The sequence below is a fragment of the Falco biarmicus genome, chromosome 10, assembly GCF_023638135.1.
Source record: "Falco biarmicus isolate bFalBia1 chromosome 10, bFalBia1.pri, whole genome shotgun sequence".
Lineage (NCBI taxonomy): Eukaryota > Metazoa > Chordata > Aves > Falconiformes > Falconidae > Falco > Falco biarmicus.
The window spans coordinates 36,168,293-36,185,673 of record NC_079297.1 but is presented as its reverse complement, the minus strand read 5'-3'; the positions used below and the strand labels follow the sequence as shown (position 1 = coordinate 36,185,673).

Here is a 17,381-nt window from a genome sequence, read left to right as displayed (position 1 = left end):
TTCATGGACTTCTTTAAGAGGGAAGTAGCAGGGAAGGAGATGCAAAGAAAGATAAGAGAATTAGAGCAAGAAACAGGATGATTAACAAAACCTTACACTTTTTTTTTTAGCCAGGATGGAGGGGTTAAGGGGATAAAAACCATTAATAAGATTAAAAAAGAAGTAGAGGGCACATATGGATGTCAATTAGAAATTCATGGAGAGGGAGGGGCAGGGGGTGTTGGGAGATAAAAGGTGCAGATGACTAATGTACATTTATCATGTGCCATTGGTAACCTTTGCTTGACAGAAATATTTGCTTGTATTAAAACAAGTCCATTACCCATAGTTTTGACTGTGCAAAAAGGTTACAGACAGCCTGTTCTTATTCATGTGCATAGAAATCCCAGCCTCTGCGGAAATCAATGGGCTTGGGGGAGCTGGCATTGATTTCCTTAGTGCCCAGGATTTCACCACTGGTGTGCAGGACTGCACCCCGACGGGGAAAGGTAAGTGCGAGCGTATGACTGCTCCTCGACCTGCAGGATCAAGTATCCGATGAAAGCCTCGCTGGACATGCAGAGAGGGGAAGGCAGAAGGGCAATTGAAAGGTAAATGGGTTTGGGCTGGCAGGCTGGTATTTTAATAAGCATGACCTACTATTTTGCTAATCACATAGATCCTCTTACCAGAGCTGGACTTCCGTTCGTATTGTAAAATCAATCAAAATTCAACCCTGCTACCCCCGTTTTTGCATAACACACATTAACCCGGAAAAATACCAATAGTTATGGGAAAAGCATGCAACTACATCTTTTCACTGAATTGGCATTTTCCGCAAATACACTGCAACTAAAACAGTGCCATCGGTCCAGTCCTTAGCCCAAGAGAAGACTAGGTATGCCACAGCATGCCTCGTTGCTCAGGACTTCAGATGCAAGTCTCTCCACAACCACATACACCGCTGCAAAAGTGAGTTTTGCCTCTGCACGGTGGCAGGGGGGCAGGAGGATGAGGTGGATGCATCCAAGGGATGGAGCATCGCCACAGGGCATGGCTGTCCCACCTCCAGCCCCAGAGCTGGTTTCCATAGAGGAAACGGTTTTGGGAACGCTATCCCCGTACCAACTGGTGTCTCTACCGATTGCCTGGTGAGAGGCAGCGGAGTGCCGAGGAACACATAAGCACTGCCCAGCCACTGCTTCGGGCATTGTTTTCAAAGCTGCGGTAAGTACTCGTTACTCATCACACCGCTTATCCTACGAGAGCGAAATAGCTGTCAGCGAGCACACAGAGGATAATTTTGCATCCTCTCCTCTTCAGCCACCTCCAGAATTCCTGCACGCATTACCGCTCCAGACAGAAACAGAGGAATTCACAAGCCATGGCACATACCTTCCTCATGAGCTTTAGCAGGTGGGAAGAGTCACAGAGCAAAATGCAAAAGAAGACAAGAGCGTTAGAAACGTCAGAACAATTTTTCACTCATGCGAAATGGAAGGGGAGGGAAAGCCTGAGAATATATTGCAAGGAAATGAAATGAATACGGATCTGAAAAGCACTGCTGGAAGTAAGGGTACAAATGATCTGAGATATTAAAAGCTGATTTAAGTGGCCATATCAGCCATTTGCCTTACACGCACGTTCCTGCAGCTGTGCAGAGCCCGGCGCAGCGTGCCGTTTCACAGCCCTGGTGCATGCCCAAGCGGATTTACAGCCTGGGGCCAGGATTTTGGTGGCACGTGGCTGCACGTACTACTGTGCAACAGTGGTCCAGAGACTCCATTGCATGAAGAAGAAAGCCATCTTTAATCATTTGCAAAGCTCAAGCATCAAAATTACCACCAGCTGCTCTATCCAACAGGGGTTTAAGCTGAAGGAAAGGCTATCGTGACCACATCAGCCTGGCAAAGGAGGGCAAAACCCCTCCGCAGCTTTGACAGCCGCTGTGGCAGCAGGCTGATCGTGGGCACATCTGCACATTGTCCCGACCCACCTCCAGTGGTCCCAAACAAGCCTCCCGGGGACACCCAGCCAGTCTCAGCATGAAGGCATTGCAACCTTCATCCTTTCAAGAGGTTTACATTTCCTAGCAGTTTTTATACTTCTTTTTTTTTCATGCAACAATTACTACGTAGCGTCGCCGGTGCGTTCAATGTCAGGACAGGACGCGAATGAAGAGAGTATAAAAAACAAAACATGGCAAGTTTTATTCTATGTTAATATGCCTATTTCTAAGTCCTGCTTCCTTTTGCTGTCTTACAGCTTATGGCTAAACCAGAGCTTACTCTGACAGACAGACATTCAGGAGTCATGTCACATACCTTCCTCCTCAGCTTCTTTAGGTGGGACGAGCCATGGGACAGGATGCAAAGGAACATTGGGAGAAACACATTATTATAGGCTATTGCACAGGCTGAAAACTCTCTTAAGCCAGCGGGAAAAGTTTTATCGAGTGAAGGATGCACTAATGGCCAGGAGGGGAAGGAATGAAAGGCACATGTTGATGGGAAGCAACTTCACCATGTGAAGGGAAGAGGTGAAAATTTGTTGGAGAGGGAAAAAATCACAGGAAGCTCAAATAATACATGCTGAAATGTCTAATTCCAGTGTTAGAGGAGCAACCTCCTGCCATTGCCTCTGCGCACAGCAGGACCTTGCACTGGGACAATTCCCCTGTGTTAGCCTGTGGCAGACCCGGCCACAGAGAGGTGGAAAGCAAAGGCAACAGAAGTGATAAGGTGAAGTAACTGGGTCCTGCACCTCTTGCACCACCCTCGAATCCCCCCCCCCATCACCGCCAAAGAGACGGTGGGGAGCAGTTCGAAAGGCGATGGCACGTACCTGCTTCGTGAGCTTCATCAGGTGGGACATGGTAGGGAGCAAGATCAATGAGATGGAAAATGAGAAGTTAGACTAAAAAGTGTGTGAATGCAACAGGGGGTCTAAAAAACCACAGCGGGTAATGAAATAGAGAAAGAAAGGAGGAGGTGAAATGGAGACGGGCAACCAAAGCACACGCAGGTACAAGAAATGTAAAACCTTCTGCACCTGGATGCTGTAAAGACCCTGCAAACCGCCCAGAGGGGCTTTCCCACGGCATGGCAATCAGGTTTACCTTTGTTTCAAAGGTGCCCATCGCACAAAGCTTTGCAAATCGGGAACCAACGCACCCTTTGGCTCCTCATACCCGGAGCACCACATCCCAAACCTCTCAAGTGCAAAGGGTGGGTTTCTGTTCCAGCCCCTCTCCTCTGCCCTGCCTGTTCCACCTTGCAAAGGCTGCATGCAATGTGGGGAGCCAGCTGGGGTTACTTGCCAGTGTCTGCATAGATATAATTAATAAGATCTGCATTCTACAGTATTATTGCTTATATTATATATAATATGATATATTATAGTCTATAAACTTATAATATATACTATATATATAATATGGCATATTATAGAATGCGTACCACGTAAGGTATGGCTACACCCATACCTTATCACAGATGGATTTTGATCTCAAAATCCATCCGATCATTATCTGCCAAACTACACAGGAGAAACCAGTTGATACCCAAGAGAAACGTCCCTAGCCAGCCCCCAGCGACCCCATCCCACGGCAGCGGCAGGCGTTACAGACACCTGGGGCTGAAGCTCAGCCTCGGAGCCTGCAGCGGCTTGGCTGGAGGGCTGGCATCCGCAGCCCCCAGCGGCTCCCTGCCCCAGGCTGGGGGTAGGAGCCCACGCAGGTCCTCAGGGGTAGGGGGCACCCTCGGTGAAATTTGGGCAAGGGACAAGAGGAGCCCTCTGCCAGCGGATGGGTTGTCCCAGCATCTTTCTCTTGCCTCCAGCTTTCTTCTACCCGTTTGCAAAGTCGAGGGGCGCGTGGGCAGCGAGCCCTTCTGAGGGGAGAGGGGCTGGGGAGCCATTCCACGTACCTTCTTCTTGAACCTCTTCTGCAAGCAGAACACATCACATGGCAAAGGGAATGGGAGAAAACGAAAACAAGAAATATCTTATTGGAACATTCTTGAGGTTTGCCAAGCTCCCAGGCCGTTACGGGTAAGAATACACAATGATGGAATTACAGGGTGAAAGAGAATTAAAAATAACATTTTTATGGGCATATTATGAGGTTATAAATGTTACTGAAATATGGGAGTATGACCACAAATGAAAACCACATTAAAAAAGTCATCCAATATTTTATTCCTTATTAGAGCTGGCTAAAATGTCCTAACTGACTTTTGGTGAATCTGTAACCAGTAATAAAAGTGCTGCATTTCTTTTGTTGTAAATCTTTTTTTGTGGAAAATTTTGGCAGAAAATTTTCACCACCATTTACCAATTTTTGAAATTTCAAATAAATTCATTTCTGAATTTCAACAGATGAATATGAACTTTACAGGGTGTCCCCCTCCCTTTTAAAAATTCAAGCTTTTGGAAAGAAAGGAGATGACTTGACACTACTGTGACAAAAATAATGTCAAGCAGTTCTGTAAAAAAGGTAGACTAAACCAAATATATATGTTTCTATACACATATATGTGTATTTATATTTAAAAATTATATATATTTGTGTATACAATATCCAGGGGGGTTATATGCATTCTATTTCTATATATGCATGTATTTTATTTATGTATTTGGTTGGTTGGTTGATTGGGTTTTTAAACAAAAAGCAAGGCCCAATTTCCTGCCAGCTCAATAAATGCCATCAATGCCCATCAGCACATTGATGTCTGTGGCTCAGGGCCGGGTCCCAGCCCCTGGATGTGGACCACTTGCTCTGGAGTTCTTCACACACATTTTTCCTCTGCACGGACAGCGAAAGAAAGCAGAAGCCATGTCACATACCTTCTTCCTGAGCTTCAGCTGGCAAGTGTCATGGAACAAGAAGCAACAGCAAGCAGGGAGATGAAAACAGAGAACAGTTAGGAACTGGTATTGGGGTGAGCTAAGGCCTGGAGAGAAAAGTGGTTAGAAAGTGATGGAGAAGTTATATGGAAAGGGGATGGATGACTTTGGAAGAGAATGCAGAGGTCAAGCAAATATGAGGAGCGAGAAGATACACCTCAGAGGAGACAGTCATGCAGATTAAAAATATAGGAAGTGACCTGCCTATTAATTTCATATTAATCATTAAATTCTTGAAACCCAAAAGTAGGCAGTTAGGGAAGGAAGGAGAAAGGCAAGAAATGTTTCTCCTTTAAGGAAGGCTTGTCTGTAGAAGCAACACCCTTTGCTTACTCTTTGGACATTTGACAAAGCATGAAGGATGGAGCATGAATAGCACCTTCACCTCTCTGGCTGTGCCCTCTGGGCAGGACCAGGGACACGATGCTGACTGAAGGCATCTGCAACCCATTTGGCATCTTGGTTTTCCTTTTTTGAGCCCTTGATCCCCTCAGAAGCAATGCTGGGGGAACTGGAGACGTAAAGTTAGCATAGCTTAGGGCAGGAACTACTCTGCAGCACCTCTGTTCCCACCGCCATGGGGAATCCATGGGGGGGGGGGGGGGGGGGCGGGGCGGGGGGGGGGCAGTAAAGAAGAAGAAAAAGCAGCTGTGTATAAAAGCCCCAAGATGGACATTTTTACACAGGGGTAAGTCTCTTTCTCAGAGCTGGTCTCACACACTCCACGTGCAAATATTCCACCTCCCAGTAAAGAGTTTTGCTTTTGACGCCTTAGAAGATGTCTTGGACGCTAAGGGCAGATGCTGGGAGAAAGCCCCAGCATTTGGCCTTTGTCTCTGATCCAAACACCTTGGGAAAAGGAAGGACGACAACCAGCAGCTACGCTCGCCTGACCTGAAGCTGATGTGTCCAAAGTGCCCAGCAAAAGCAGCAACACGTCTCCAAAATCTTCCTCTCGCTGCTGCCTACAGAGGCTGAAACAGCTTGGGTGAGAAGGGCTTTTCATGCTCATCTTTCTCTGTCTCTCGCAGCTTTTCAAATCAACTTTTGCCAGCTAAAGGCACGTTAAAAAACTTCATCTTTGCCAGTCGGCTCTCTGCCTCCCCATTTCCACTCTCGGCAGCGCCCCGCTGGGTGCTCCTCGGGAGCCGGGCAACACGCTCCTCGTTTCAATTTCCAAATGTAGACTCAACCTGAGGGCATTGCCAAACGAGACCGCCGGGACTGCCAGTGCTACGTTGGGTGAGCTCTGCCCCAGCCCCTGCTCCACTCTGGGGTGAAGGCCGGGTTAGCTCCCAGCTTTACAGCCACCCCCTACGGCTCATACAAATCCAGCGTCTCACTGTAACGTGAAGGGTCTGCACACTACGGCCCGGCTCGGCCACTTTTGTGGTTTCCGACTGATTTACTGATCAAGTGTTTCAGATCACCTTTAGCGGCAAGCGCCAAAGAGAAGGGTGAAATACAGACAAGGAAAAAGCAGGAGCAAGAATCAAAGAAAGATAAATTACGTTCCAAGGGGTTTTTTTGTTACCTTCTTCTTCGTACTCCTCTGCATTGAAATAGGGGAGGGGAGAAAAAAAGCAGATAAATCAACCATCAGCCTTGACACATCGGTAGGACTTTACCCATGGCAGAGCCCTTTGCGCTCTCAGGGATGCTGGGCAAGATGGTGTCTGAGAGGCCACTTCCAAATCCGCAAGTAAAATAGCAAATAAAATGACTTTGAGAAAAAAGAGGAGGCATAAAAAGGGGAGGAAGGAGATATCGTACTGGATTTTTTTCTTGGGCAATGGGAACTCAGGTGTACACACGCGTTAGAAGGAGGAAAGTGGAAGAGAGGGTCTCTGAGTACACAAAAAAAAGCAGCAAAGAAAAAAATCGTACGTTTCTATGTATATTGCTTGTACATGTTGTGGGGCTTTACATTTTAAAGCAGAAAATAGTACTTGTACAGAAGCCTCAAAATAAATTGCCAGCAGATGGCAGCGCCCTAACAAAAACTGGCGGCATCCCCTGAAACCGGGGCATCGGCGTGGGGCAGCCCCGGGGGCTGCGGGGGTACCAGCGCCGGGACGCGGGGACACTCGGACAGACCGACGCACAAAAGGGACACTCGGACAGACCGACGCACAAAAAAGAAACCTCAGATTTGCTCAACTGTACCGGCACTTTTTGTTAAAATCTCAGCACCGGGCAGAAAGGAGAAGAGGACTCGGGCTGCGAGTGTGGCAGGCTTGCATGGAAGCGATTAGAGACAGAGTTAAGACTTACCCTCTCCTTGCTCCCTGCGAGAGAGAAAAAAGGTTATTGAGACCAGATAAATAATTCTTTCACTCCGTATCATCGCTAAGTTTTAAACAATACACTGAAGCAACCCAACGCGCTGTTGTTTAAAGCCTGCTGTGTCTTCTTTCCCCCGTTCTCCCTCTGCTCTTTCAGGAGCCATTTGGTTTAAAGAGCAGTAAAGCGACTGCATTTGGGTTTTATTTTAAATAGCGTTCCCGACTCTGAAGGTGCACATAGATCTGCATCCAGGAATAATCCTGCCACCACCAGGCTATAACGTGGTACCCACGCAAGAGCGCCGTGCAGGGGCTGATGAAGCTGGACCTCAGCCCCAGTGTGCCGGGCAAGCCAGCCTGCAGCCGCTGCCCCACACCAACCCAGATGTGCTACAGGCTCCCTGAACCCTAGGGCTGCCTACGAAAAACTTGGCATAGACCAGCTGCTGCTCCGTGTTTATCCCATGGCTGTAGCAATGCCAATCTCAGGGTCTGCTCCCGTTCCTTGCCCCCACTTGCCCACCCCTCCTGTGCTACCATCACCTCGCATGAAACCCAAAGCCCAGAGCAGCCCTGGGGCCAGACCCTAAATGAAGGACATGTGTGTTAGAGATTTCCTGAAAATGGTGCCAGATCTCATCTTTGGAAAACAAGTTTTAAGAGCAGGCTGGGCAAAATGACACAGGTTAAGCTGAGCCTGCCTCGCAGCTGAGGAGGGGGCTACGTGACCACTGCAGGTCTCTCCGTGATGTCCCATGATTGCCCTAAATCTCCCTTCTGCACCTACTGATGCATAAATGTCAAAGGACCCCACTGGGTTTGGTCATGCTATTCCAGGTACAGAGCCACGGGCGCTGAGGGCAGGCTGAGCTGGGCAGAGGTGTTTGGAGGATGTCCTGTGTTGGACAGCGAGGGTGTCAGGGGCCTTTGATGGACCCTTTGATGCTCAAAATCAAGACACTTCTTCCCCGCTGCCTTGGGGGGCTTCAGGCTGTGCACGGGGCAGAACCCAGCCTCTGCTCCCCATGGGGATGCCCTCGCTCTGCGGCACGGGGCCAAGCTGAGCAGGACACACAGGTGGCTTTAGCTCTACTTACACTTCCTCGGTATCAGACATGTCGGCAACGGGTTTCTAGACAAAAGATGAAGAGAAGAAAAAAAAAGAAAAAAAAAAGAGATGTTATTAGTGAGAGTGCCTCCAAAAAAACGCCAAGCAGGAGCAGATGGGTTGACATCTGAGGACAAAAAAAGCCAAGCACCTGCTTTCCCACACAGCAGCCAGTCCCCCACCAACACTGCCATTCTAGGAGCAGCACAGACCTTTGCCAGCCAGGTTAGAGGAGAAGGAGAGGGGAAGAGGAAAAGATCATCTGGAAAGACATGCCCTGTCAACCTGGCTGCTTCCCGCAGGCAGGCACGGGGGGAGACCTGGACCCGGCTTTAAGTTACCAAACCTCCAGAGCTCAGGGAGACGGGCACAAGCCAGGGCGTCCTCTCACACCCATCTGACATTTCCATCGCTCCAGCAAGACCAGAGAAATTTTTTGTTCTTTTACCCTATCACAAGTGGGCAGGTGCCAGCTCCAAAGCATTAGTCAGAGCTGAAAAAATAACAGAAACTACCAATACACCCCGAGATAACTACTTATTTGTCAGCGCCCAAAAGCGTGTCTGGTTTATACAGCTGATGAATGAATGAACAATTATCTGTTGATTAGTTTAAGAGGAAAACTGGCCAAATGCCCGGTTGGGCAGTTGACATCAGTGTAACCAGCTGTATTTATTACACCCAAGCCTTGCACCATGGGGCAGAAACGAGCCCATCCACGGCGCTGCTGTGCCTTGCATCTCTGCGCAGCCCTGGTCAGGGCTGGATGCAGCCCACCGCCCACAGAATGGGTGCAAGGGCTGGATGTGGTCCCTCTGCTGATCCTTGCTGGACCCCAAGTGCGTGTACAGGAGCCTCAGACAGAGTCAGAGAGAGCAGAGCTGCTGTTCGGGGGGCACTGCAGTGATACCGCACGCTGCGCTGGGGTGGGTGACGGCAGCGGTGAATACTGTGGCTCTCCCAAAAGCGTCGGCTGCCCTGAGGCCAAGGGAGGAGGTGGGGAAGGACCCTCCAAAACTTCCTCCAAATCTGCGGCGCGTCTCAAGTTAGAAAGCCAGGCTCCTCCTCGCTGGGAAACCCAAGCCATGACATTCATGACTTCATTACTCAGCTGATATATGAGAGATGTCTTGAAGGAGCAGGTGGGCTGACTTAGGCTCAAAAGGAACAACTGCAGCTCAGCAGCTTTCTATTTCAGAGGAAGGCAGTAATCCCATAGGCTCCAACCCTGCCCTATAAGGGATTCTCTCCATTCCCCAGCAATGACCCTGGGCACCACACGTTAACACCAGCAGGATTTAAAAACCCCATGTCCTAAGCAGCAATAAACAGCCAGCATTTTTTTCCCCTCTGGTTCCTCATTTATCCTGTTTCTGAAATTCAGCATTGCCCTGGAAGTAGTGCCAGCAACGGCTGTGTTACGACCTGACCTGAGTAGCTGGACTGGAGGGTGATCTGCTAGGACACAGGAGATCTGGGTTCAGTGACCTCTTGGTCCCGGGCTGCTTTTAACTTGGTAGCCATGATTGCCCACTCCTCAAGTGCAACAGCCACCCCAAGGAGTACTCTGGGGACTCTAACCCCACCAGGCAGGAGGAATCTTGGAGGAATTTCATGTCTGGGCGGATTTTCAGCTCTGCAAAAGGCTTTTCTGCTGCACTGATTCCTGCTGCTTCTTCTGTTACTTACTCAGATGCTACAACACCTCTGGTCTCTCTCCCCTGGTCTTTTTTATCTGGATCATCAAATCTTCAGGGTAAAGATTTCCACTTGCTCTCCGCACAGTGGCTAGCAAGTTTACAATCTCATTTCAGCCTCCAAAAATTATTCAAACTATTAGTAATAATGCTTGGCAGTGTGTTGGTTTATGCAGCGGGACAGCAGAGCTTCTGGCAAAAGCCCATCAAGGGAAGCTGCCAGATGCCCAGCTGTTGGCTTCTTCCAAAATGCAGGATCTGTAAAGGCTCAGAGCTATGGTCAATCCTCCCACGGATTCTGCCTTTAATTTATAAACCCAGATTGCCTTCTTGCCAAGGGGGGGGGGTGTGTGGAGCGGGAAGACGACTTTTAAAGGGCTTTGAGCTAAACTCTTCTTCCCTCTCTCTCCGGTAAAAAAAGTAGTAATACTGCTCAATCCTGGAGAAGAAATCAGCTCGAGAGCCCGGCATATGCACACTGAGAGCAAACGTCTGGTCGGTGTGGGGTAGGCACGTCATGCAGCGCATGCTGTTCTTTCCAAGGCAATTGAAGTCAACAGGAGTCTTTGCAATCAGGCTTTCCATTAACAGTTATTGGAATGAGCTCATCTAGACTCCAATTTAGCTCTAAGGACATCTTGCCGAGGGTTGTCACATTGGCTGTTCCCCTACACCCTTCCATATTTGTTAATCCAAGCGCTGCAAATGCGAATGGGATTTCGCATGGCATCTGTCCGCATGCTATAAAAGCCGAGCGAGAATGCCAGCATCCCTGACACCACAAGACCCCAGTTCTGAGGGGGTTTCTGGGCCCCGGATAAAACGAATTAATAACAAGTGCATTGGCAGACTGTGTGCAGAGATGAGCCAGATGCAGAAACCCCACAGGCTAGAGCAGGTTGGGGAGAAAAAAATCCAGGGTGAGATGCGGTTTCAGCCTTGCAAGGACCAAACGTTCAGCCAAGTTTGGTCACTCCGTCGGGAGGAGCTGGCATTTAAGGCTGTAGCTGACTGCCACTGCCCTGGCTGGAAAGCCAAAAAGGTCTCGCCTTGAGAAGAACAAGGTGTCTATCCACTTCGTGGCATTCAGAAGGCATCTGGTCCCTCAAAGCCAGGGGCAAAACACAGACCATCATAGCAACAGCCCCCCGAGATGAGAAAGGCTCTTGGACACCCAGCACTGTCCACGTAGCTAACTCTGTCATCAAAGCAGCCAACAAAACCAAACCGTATTTACATCCAAAAGGCAATAAAGCAAGCAATCTGCTAAGAGCAGTATTTTCTGCAGTTAGGATTAAGTTCGCTGAAGGCAATGGAAAGTCTCCAGCTGGCTCGGGATTACCCTTCAGTGGAAATTACTTTACACGCAGCAAATGCAGCCTAAGATTAAGGCTGTTAGCACCTTAAGGCAATAACTGGGTTTTGTTTGTACAGCGGCAGAAAAATGGGGTCTGGTCTTGACTGAGGTTTAAGGATGTAATAAAATCAATTAGTTAATACTGCCCACCATTTGGAAGGAAATCAAAACACATGGGAAAGTTTTGCCAGACCAAAAACTTCCTGCCTGCTCCCACCCCTTAAAGGTGAAAGCAAAGGTTAGCTTCTGCATTTTGCTCGAGCTAAGCAGGTCACGGCTAGAAGGACAAATCCCCTGACCCTCATTAACCTCAGGTGGGCAGGAATGCTGCGTCCCTTTTGGCCCCAAATGATCCTGCCTTTGGCTGAAAGAGCAGAGCCAGCACATCCCAAGAAACCTCTTGGCAGCTGAGAATGCGCCAGGGAGGGGGTACGGGCTGCCTTGCACCTCTGGGCCATCCCTGGAAATAACCCGCCCATCAATCATCCCTCCCAAGCCAGGCCATACAAGGGAGGCAAGGTAGCGAGAGCTGTATGGAAAGGGGGGAGGACAAAAGTGGCCACGCAGGGGCCAGGGGACCTGGCAGGGACAGCTATCAGGCGAGGACAAGGGGTATGATCTGCCAAGCACCACACGGCCATGCTTTTCCAGCAGGAGCTGCTGCAAACCCACTGCAGCTATTTTTTTATATGCATACATATATTTATTGACACATATGTTATATGTAATATATCTATTAAATATAAAAATGGATGCATATACTTTTTATATAGAAAAGTATATGTATAAATTTAAAAGTATAGATGTATATACATATACTTTTTTGAACATGTATTTCTTCTGTCCCTCTGCCTCCTCCTTTGTTTCTGAACTGCTCGGTACACCCCAGCAGAAGCGTTTCTCTCCCCTGGGGCTGGAGAACCAAGTACCCACGGCAGCGCTGCTGCTGCAACAGGGTAGCAGGACCCAAGCGGTGCTGCAGGCTCCACCGACCCCCCCGGCACGATCCCGACCCCCTGCCCCAGCAGCAGCTCTGTCCTTGCCTTTGGGGAGATCCGATCCGTCTGACCCCTGCCTGGGGTTTGCTAGAAACAGCAAGGCTGAGGCAGAGGGTGGAAGACCACCACCGTGCTTAGCTTCCATCCCCTGCCTCTCCCCCAGGCCTGGCAGGGACCCACGAGGCTGGTGCCTTCGCAGGACACCCCCCACCCCAACAGCCAGGAGCTCTCCGCTGTGGGGGGAGATGCCCCCCACGCAGGGTAGGTGGGGTCAGGCCAGCCAGGTGCAGGGGCTGGAAGCTCTGCAGGTAGGGAACATCCCATCACTGCTCTGAATTTAATCCCCTCCTCCTGCCCCTCCGCGTGCACAGGGAGCTCCTCTCCCAATTTTCTTTTTTTCTGCGGGAGGTGCAGTTTTCTGTGACCATATTTGTTTTTCTCAGGTCTCTCTCTAGCCCCGGCCCCCCCCAGCCCCCCTCACCTGCCAGCAGGTCCCCACTGGTCCTGCCCCTCATCCCTCCACCTCAGCTTTCTCTTCTCCAGGTGATGGGAGGGAAGGGCAGCAATTCCTTCCTGCTGCTGGGGGGAGTTTTCCCAAGAGACACCACTCCATTCCCAGCCCCACACCTTGGTCTTGGAAGAGTCTTTGCTCCCACCACCCATCCTTGAGAGTTCAGAGCACCCAAATCTCTGCAGGGGACATGAGCCTCATGCGATACCCAACCAAAGCCAGGAAGGAAAACTGCCTTTCCCTTAGGATCCTGTGCTGGATCCCAAGTCCTGTTGACCCCAACCCTTCCCTAGTGCTTCTCCATTCAGACCAAAGCTCAGCCCCTCGGCAGTTGTACCCCTAGCAGCATCCCTTGCCGGGGCTCCCACTTACCTGGGAGGAGCGGAGAGAAGTGCCGAGCTCCCTGCTGAAGGGGAAGGGTGGGCTGGGATCTGCAAGCGTCCCAAGGTGATGCAGCTGTCAACTTATAGTGACATTTGATCGTCTGGAGGAGCCTATTGGCCCCAGACTCCCTGTGCTCAGCAGGGAAGGGAACAGAGCGGGATGGGGCAGGGGGGGTGGATGGAGGGGGAAGCGAGGGTAGAAGGAAAACAAAAAGTCATACCATGTATAGGAGCAGCTGGAGCAATTGCACAGATGATGCTAAGATGGGAGGGACATGTTTGGAGGGAATAAAAAAAACCTCCAGGGCTTATGTTTCTATATTTACCACCCCACCAGGCAGGCAGAGCTTAAAGGGGGGGTATCTGAGGCAAAGGCACCTCAAGAACAAAACGCAGGGCCCCCACAGCTCCATGGTGCATAGTCACTGCTTACAACCTGGTTGTGGCACCCTGGCTCTTGCAATCCCAACACTCAGCAGCAGCCTTTGCCCTCCCAGCCGGGCAGGGGCTCTTCCCTGCTGCCCCTCTGCACGTAAACTGCTTCGGTTGTGCTGCAGGGTTAGAGCCTGCGGCCACCTGGGGACCTTTTGCTGTCTGATGCTCTTTGAAATGAGGAGTCACGGGGCGAGTGAGAAGTCAGAAGCACTTAGCACACGTGTCACGCATGTGTTTGTGTGTGGGTGGCATGTAGCACGCACCCACCTCTTGCTAAGACTGCCAGGGCTCTGCCACACATCAGGGCTGGAGGAGACCTGGACAAAAGGCAAGAGAGCAGGAACACAGCAAGAGAGCTTGTCTGCCTTGAGCCACACTCCGAGCCTTTCTTAGCATGATACAAAAGAGTTACTTAAGGAAGGTCATCTTGGAGAGGGCAAACCCCAGACAGCTGGACCCCACCTAGGACCCTCTAGGTGCCCAGAGGGGGTTTGCCACCCAAACACCCTCCACAGCTGCACGGCTATGCCAGCAGAGGATTGCAGTGCCTTGCACAGCGCTCTGGCTCACTGTTTCCATTTCACTAAACCTCACAGGCTTCAGCTCCCCATCCCCTCCCTCCCGCCTGTCCCCTTGGCAGGGCTCCCCAGCGATGCAGAGCGTGCCCTCCGGTGTGCCTGGCAGCTCCAGTACCCCCTTTCTCCCAGCCTGTAGGAGCAGAGAAAAACTTTCGGAGCTGCGGGACAGGCGATATTTTTGGCCTGGGTCACAGATCGATTCCTGCCCACTCTTTCCCTGCCACTTGCAGGAAAGAGTCCCCAGCCGAGGATGTAGAGACAAGCTTTTTAAAGCCGTGGAGCGGGAGCAGAGCGCTGCAACCTCCCATTCACCAGGTAACATGCACGAGCAAAAATCCCCTCTCCAGCTTGTCTTCTCCAGCTTTCCGGCAGCTTATCCCCTCGCCTCCCTCCTGCAACCTAGCTCAAGCCAATGCTTTTGTTATTCATCAGGTGGGAGGGGGACAGTGCATCCATCCTCAGCACCTCGGCTTCGGCTGGGCGTTTGCCGGGTGGGGTTCCGGGGGGGCACCCTGTGCTGCTGAGGATAGCGGCACCTGCATGGGGACGCACAGCCAGGCCAGGTATCGCAGCCTCCACTCCCCTTCCCCAGCTCCGCTGAAAGCTCTAACGCAGCAAACCAGCTTCCACGCCGTGTTTTCGGCACCGTCAAGCATTTTTGCCATCTTCCACCGGCTCATTTTCCTCGGGCATTCCACCAGCTGGGCACATCTCCAAGAAATACAGTATTTGCCCAAACTGGCAGCAGAGTGGGGATGTAAGGGAGGGGAGTCCCCCAGCTGTTTCTCCTTTTCTGCTCGCGGTGGCCCCAGTTTGGCAATGGTATTCACCAGCCTCCTTTGCCTGCAGGCTGGTTTTAGATTGTCCCTGCTGCTGACGGGGCATCGCAGCTCAGGTCTCCCACACCAAGGACGGGATCAATCAATGAAAAAGAAAACATGTGCATCCAAGTGCGTGTGAAGCCTGGGCTTACCAGGCCGGTTCTCAGCAGATGCGAGGTTGAAAGCTCCCGTGGTCCCATCTGCTGGAAGTGGGTTGGCAGGAGCACCATGAGCATCTTGCAGGCTTGCACAGCCTCCATCACAGCAGTGCTGCTTGCACACCAGTGGCAGGAGCACTCTTCACATCACTCAAATTTCCCTCTAAGCATCTTGACAAATGTGACATTGATGCAAGCTGCAGGAGGGACAGGTAACCAGACATTTCTACCTGCTGCAGCTCTATTCTATAACGGATGAGTTGCAAACATCTCTGCCTGCAGCATCCCCCCCAGTTCCTCTACACATGTGCCTGCGCTCAGCTCGGTTCCTGATCTGGATGTTTTGGGCAGCTGCTCTGGGCAATGCCCATCTTTACATTAGGTCCATGCTCTGTCTTCCCTACCGTGGCCCCTTGCCAGCAGGGCCCGTCTGCCCGGTGTGGTCCCGACGGATGCCCGTGCACCCCGCGGGCTGCCTATTTCACACATACCCTACGTCTAGTCCTTATTTCTCTTCTTGATGCCATCGCGCAGCAGTTTCATTCACAGCCTGCAACATTTTCATCACCAGCTTTGCCTCTCTTTACTGTAGATTGTCCTGCTCTAGGATATACATTTTGCGCTTTCTTGACACCATCTCTCCTCCCTGCATCAGCAGCAAGGTGTACTTGGACTCACCTTTGAGCAGCTGCAGTGCAGCCACGCAGCCTGGAGAGCCACAAATCACCACCGACTGCCTCACGCTCCCTACTGCTCGCGTGGACCAGATGAGGGAGAGGTGATCCCGGCTGCGGCTGTGTTTCTACCTAAAGCTGTCAGATTTAGAGAGGCAAAGGCACAGCGAGCACCTGCCTTTGGAGAAGCCCCTCTCACCAGCTGCCAGGTTAGGAGACAGCCCCAAGGCCAAAGAGAGCACACGTGCAGGTCACAGGCATGGACCGGGGTCTCAACCTCCATAGAGTCCATCCGCCTGTGGACCTCAAGCCTGTGCCTGGCATGCCATTACAGCGACAGCATCTCTGCTGGGGAGGGGATACAGCACACCGGTGTTCCTCTTTGAACAGGAGTGACAGGCCGGGGCACAGATCTAGAGAAGTTTCCACTGGGTAACCTGGCCCAGTATCGCATTTCTGTTGGGTAGGTAGGAGCACCAAGGCTGGTTATTTGAGACGGGCCACGGGAATATGCAGCATAGCAGGGCCACTTGCAGGGGAGCTGGAATCAGCTGTTCTCATCTTCTTCGGCTGTCAGCTGAACTATTGCAGCAGCCAGTGCACCCAGGGGGAGATGCCTTTAAATACAGTGTGCACACATTAGCCCCGGTAATTTTACAAATTGCATAAAGATGGGCACTTTGTCTAAATGCTTGTCTTTTTTTCTTTTAATTCCCTCACCCCCTGTGCTCATTGCACACCAGTCAGTGGGAAGCATTTCCATGGATCACTGCCTCCCACGGCTGGATGACGCCCAGCCAGTGAGCTGGAAAAGCGCATCTGAAAACCTCTACGGCCCTGGAAGCCTGGAACCTGCGGCACCAGGTTCATTAAAAACGAAGCGTTTTAAAGAAAATCAGCTACGCCCTTCCCGTAACACAGATGCTCTTCCACATCCCAGAGAGACCTAACTCCTGAAAAGAAACAACATGTATTCCTTGTTCACCAGTTACTGACCAACACCGGGCAAACTGATCTGATACCGAAGTGCATCCTGCGTTGCCCACGAGCTGTGCCAGAGGACCTCCTGAGGTCCTTCCTCACCCAAACCCGCCCACAACTCTGCACTTACATCTTCGTGCTGGAGCTACAGAGCAACTTTAACTGACACCTTCTATCATCTGAAAATAGTCAAGTTATCCAAAGCAAATTTATTTGCAAGGAAAATAGGTTTTACATGAGTTGTTCCATCATTCATTGTCTGAATGTTTCTTTAATTCCGCCTCCCGCCCAGCGTTGTCTCTGAACGCTTTCAAAACAACATCTTTTGATTTTTTTGCATGATACAGCCATTCTGGTTTTGGCACCTTCATCTGCTTATACAGACACCAGCACTGAAATGCTTAAAGTTACCTGGGAAAACATGTTGATGAAGCTGACTGGGGAAGGGTAGGGTTGTGTTCTTCTGGTTTCTGACACTCAATTATAAACCTTATACCGTGATTCGGGGCAG

The 17,381-nt window shown here is 50.7% G+C and overlaps 1 long non-coding RNA gene across 1 annotated transcript; it reads right to left on the bottom strand.

The window, feature by feature from the left end:
- Positions 1-8,265: 8,265 nt before the first annotated feature.
- On the bottom strand, positions 8,266-13,498 carry LOC130156440 (uncharacterized). Its single transcript, XR_008824425.1, has 3 exons — positions 13,445-13,498; positions 13,213-13,303; positions 8,266-8,301 (listed from the first exon to the last, which is right to left on the bottom strand). It is a non-coding gene; the product is annotated as an uncharacterized LOC130156440 (long non-coding RNA).
- Between the last annotated feature and the right edge of the window lie 3,883 nt (positions 13,499-17,381).